Below are 5,351 nucleotides of genomic sequence, written 5' to 3' on the forward strand. Positions count from 1 at the left end.
ACTCGCTGGGGAGACTGGGCCGGCAGGATCTTACCCTGGGTGAGGCCAAGGTCGTCCTGTCGGCCTTTCTCCCAGATCGGGACGAGTCCAGCACCTGGAAGAGTTCAGGTATCACATCCCCTCTGAGCTTCTGCTCGTGGCATGTCTCTGCAATGCTGGATTCCTGCCTTAAGGATCCATCAGGCAACTCCCCCCGAATTCAACACTGCAAGCACTATCAGGTGCCGACCCGGAGCTTTGACCTCTAATGGCACGTCATTGCCAAGCAAAATTATACAAATAATACTAATAGTACTACTACTACTACTTCTAACAACGATAATAACAATAATAATAGTCATAAGACAACAAAACAAAAATCAGAAAACCCGAATTAAAGAAAGAACAAGAGAAAAAAAACCCCCAAAGAAATGCAGGGCAGCATCGAGACTGTGGAAGCATAGCCCATATTCCCATCCACTCCACAAACATTTCTTTTTTTTTTTTTTTTTTGAGATATTTTATTTTTTCCGTTACATGTAAAGATAGTTCTCAACTTTTGTTTATACATGCTTTACAATTTCAGATTTTTCTCCCTCCCTCCCCTCCCTCCCCCCCTCCCCTAGACAGCAGGTAATCTGATATAGGTTATATCTATATATATCTATACATATACATATAGATATATATATACACACATATATATATATACACATAATAACATTAATCCTATTTCTGCATTAATCCTGTTACAAGAGAAAGAATCAGAGCAGTGATGCAAAACCTCAAAATAGAAAAAAAAAACAACAGCACCCAAAACAAAAGAAATAATATGGTTCAATCAGCATCTATACTCCACAGTTCTTTCTTTCTTTTTTTTTCTTGGATTTGGAGATCCTCTTCTATCATGAGTTCCCTGGAACTCTTCTGTACCATTGCATTGGTGAGAAGAATACAGTCCATCACAGTAGGTCAACACTCAATGTTGATGATACTGTGTACAATGTTCTTCTGGTTCTGCTCATCTCACTCATCATCAGCTCACGTAAGACCCTCCAGGTTTCTCTGAACTCTTCCTGCTCATCATTTCTTACAGCACAATAGTATTCCATTGTATTCATATACCACAACTTGTCCATCCATTCCCCAATTGATGGGCACCCCCTCAACTTCCAATTCCTTGCTACCACGTAAAGAGCAGCTATAAATATTTTTGTACATGTGGGTCCCTTTCCCCCTTCCATGATTTCTTTGGGAAAAAGACCTAAAAGTGGGATTGCTGGGTCAAAGGGTATGCACAGCTTTATCGCCCTTTGGGCATAATTCCAAATTGCTCTCCAGAATGGTTGGATCAGCTCACAGCTCCACCAACAATGTATTAGTGTTCCAATTTTCCCACAGCCTCTCCAACATTTATTATCTTCCTTTATTGTCATTTTAGCCAATCTGATAGGTGTCAGGTGGTACCTCAGAATTGTTTTAATTTGCATCTCTCTAATCAATAGAGATTTAGAGCATTTTTTCATATGGGAATAGATAGCTTTGGTTTCTTCATCAGAAAACTGCCTGTTCATATCCTTTGACCATTTCTCAATTGGGGAATGACTTGGATTCTTATAAATTTGATTTAATTCCCTATATATTTTAGAGATGAGGCCTTTATCAGAAGCACTGGCCTCAAAAATTGTTTCCCAGCTTTCTGCCTCCCTTCTAATTTTGGATGCATTGCTTCTGTTCCCACAAACATTTCTAAAGCCCACCCTATGTTTCAGGTACTGTGCTTCAAGCAGAGAGAGAGATCAACGCAAAGAATGGAAGACTTTGTTTCTGTAGGAACCTGATTTCTCCCAGGAGGTAGGGCATGGACCCACCAAGTAGGGAACTACAAGCGTAAGCCAAATAAAGGCATGATCTGTAGCCAGGGGTGTGGGAGGGGGCTACCATGATTGACGGCAGGCATTCTTCTCCAGGCCGAATGTGTGCTTGAACGAGTCATTTCCCCTTTGTCCTTTAAAGTCTGTGCTGTCCACAACCCTGTTGGAAACACACCACGAGGCAGAGCCAAGGAAACCCAAAGGCGGAGGGGTGCTTCGGACCTGAGGAGGCTCAGCCTAGCAGCAAGTCTCAGAGACCTGGCCCTGGCCTGAATCTCTTTTGAACCTGATGCTGACTCATGGGCAAGTGAGGAGTAGGGGCAAAGGTAGGGGGAAGAGGCCTCCGCTGACCCCTCTGCTGCTGCTGCTGCTCCTGCTGCTGCTCCTGCTGCTGCTGATTCTCCAGTCTCTTCTTCTTCTTCTTCTTCTTCTTCTTCTTCTTCTTCTGCTGCTGCTGCTGCTGCTGCTGCTGCTGCTTGGATGCCTCCATTACTTTTCGGAATGTTGCCTTGTCCCACACGTGCACATGGGAGGCCATGGCCTTCACTCGAAGGGTCCGATCGTCAGTGAGCAGAACCATGCCTCGGGGAGGGAGCTGGCCTCGCTTCTTGTCCCAGGAAGGCACGCTCTTCTGGATCAGAGCTCTCTGGTAGTGGAGGCAGCAGGACAGGATGTGGTCATCGTTGTTTCCCTGCTGGTTGGGGACATAGTCCTCCTCCTGCTCCTCCTGGGCAATGGTGTCCAGCTCCTGTCCTTGTCTGCTCAGGGCTCTGAGGTGAGGGTTAGCAAGTGTAAACTGCTGCTCCAGGAAGTCGAGGGCCTTTTGGGCCCACTGCTGGGGCTCCCAGGAATGGGCCCCAGCCTTCAGCTCTCCCTGCTGCCCCTTGGCCAGGCCCTTGAGCTCCAAACCTCTGCTTACTATGATAGGCATAAAAGTAATGGATAAAATCCAGCATTCTGCCCAAGATATAACAACTTTATCCTGTGTAAATATGCTGTAATGAACACAACTGCACTGAGGAAGACACAACCCATTTCTTCACAAATATTTTATTTAAAATTAAAGATGTGGGCAGAGTCAAGATTGTGGAAGTAAGGCAGCGACTTGCCTGAACTTTCCCAAAGACCCTTCCAAATAATGCTGTAAAACAATTCCTGGAGCAACAGAACTCACAAAATAGGGTGAAATAATTTTTCAGCCAACGACATCTTACAAGATCACCAGGAAAGGTATTTCTCATTTGGATGAGAGTATAGTTCAGTTCAGCACAGGGCATGCCAGTTCAGATGCAGACCCAGCAAGCCAGGAGCAGGCCTTGGGAGCCACTGAATCATCATCAGCAGCAACTGTTCTGGAACTCAGCCCACAGAAGGTAGGGGGGGTCAAACAATTAGCCCAAAGGACATTATAGGAGTATATTTTCTAGCATTGAGGCAGGACTCTGTATTTTTGTCCAGATCACAGTCTTGGGTGATGGGCCCCAGACAGGGAGGAGCACTAGAAATCTGAGCCTTGCTTTGGGGGAAAGGTAGACCACCATACATCCTCAGAAAAAGAAGATAATAATAGGGTCAAAGCTCCAACATCCAAAGCTTCCAAGAAAAATATGAACTGGTCTCAGGCCATGGAAACTCTCAAAAGGGACTTTGAAGAGAAAGTAGGAGAGATAGAATGAAGATGTAGAGAAAGAGAGGAAGGAATGGAAAGAGAAATGAGAGCAATGCAGGAGAGTCATGAGAAAAAAGTCAACAGTTTGAAAAGCCAAATGGAAAAGGAGATTAAAAAACTGTCTGCTGAAAATAATTGCCTAAGAATTAGGATTGAACAAATGGAAGTTAGTGACCTTATGAGAAACCAAGACACAGTAAAGCAAATCCAATTGAATGAAAAAATAGAGGGCAATGTGAAATATCTCCTTGGAAAAACAGCTGACCTGGAAAATAAATCTAGGAGAGATAATTTGAAAATCATTGGACTACCTGAAAACCATGACCAAAACAAGAGCTTAGACACTGTGAGATTTAAAATTGGATATTAGATCATAAATCTCCCCTACTTAACCCTTCCCTTAATTTATCTCCCAGACTAGTAAATGGAAGAAGCTTCTGGTTTTCTAGATAGAGCCTTTATTGTATATAAGGTGTTGTTGATTAGAAGGATAGGAAAATAGAAATACAGTACAAATCGTCTTAAATCTAGGCTTAGTCTATATTCCTTATAAAAACTCACCAAACCGAAAAAGGCCACCTTTGGAGTGAGGGAGACCGTCTGTGCCACGCCGCCAGGAGTCCCGCCAAGCAGGCAAAAAGGCTCCTCTCCTTCTCTCCACCCCGGAAGTCAAAAAACCCGGCAGGCAGTCTGACATGCGCAGCAGGCGGACTGTTCATCTCCTCCCCAAAAGGGTGGTCCTTGAAAAACTGGCGTCTTTCAGTTATCCTAACCGACTGTTAAAAACTTTCATATTTTACCACAACACCATCCTCCAAGAGATTGTGAGGGAAAATTGCCCTGATATTCTAGAAGCAGAAGCTAAAATAGAAATTGAAAGAATCCACCGATCACCTCCTGAAAAAGATCCCAAAAGGAAAACCTCCAGGAATATTATAGCCAAATTCCAGAACTCCCAGGTCAAGGAGAAAATATTGCAAGCAGCTAGAAAAAAGGAATTTAAATACTGTGGAGCTCCAATAAGGATAAAGCAAGATCTAGCAGCTTCTACATTAAAGGACCGGAGGGCATGGAATATGATATTCCAGAGGACAAAGGAACTGGGACTACAGCCAAAAATCACGTACCCAGCAAAACTAAGCATCATCTTTCAGAGGCAAACATGGAACTTCAAGGAGAAAGAAGACTTTCAGGCATTTGTTATGAAAAGACCTGAACTGAATAGAAAATTTGACTTTCAAATACAAGACCCTGGAGAAGCATAAAAAGATAAACAGGAAAAAGGCTTCCTGAGGGATATTAAAAGATCAAACTATTTATATTCCTACATGGGAAGATAATACTTCAAACTCATAAGAACTATATCAGTAAGGATTTAATAGAGGACACAGGTCTGAACTGAATACAAAGGGATGTTATGTTTTGATCTTTGTGGGGTGTCTTATGCCTGGAGCCGGATTTGGGCTTGGGGCCTCCTGTGTCCAGGGCTGGTGCATTGTCCACTGTGCCACCTAAGTAACCCATAATGACATCTTTAAAATTGTGTTGAGGTGTAGGAGAAATAGACTGGGGGAAGGGGAAGGGGAGAGATGGTCTGGGGAGATGTTGTTCACATGAAGGAAACAAGAAAAAAGCTTATGGAGGGGAGGGGAAGAGGAGGAAGGAATTGGGGAGTGAGTGAACCTTAATATCAGAATTGACTCAAAGAAGAACTAACATACATACTCAAGTATGTATAGTAGGTATAGTAATATATTTTTGCCCTGAGGGAGGGGAGGGAGATGGGGGGGAGGAGGGAAGGGCAGATTTGGGGAGAGAGTAGTAAAAAG

The sequence above is a fragment of the Dromiciops gliroides genome, chromosome 3 (genome assembly GCF_019393635.1).
Source record: "Dromiciops gliroides isolate mDroGli1 chromosome 3, mDroGli1.pri, whole genome shotgun sequence".
Lineage (NCBI taxonomy): Eukaryota > Metazoa > Chordata > Mammalia > Microbiotheria > Microbiotheriidae > Dromiciops > Dromiciops gliroides.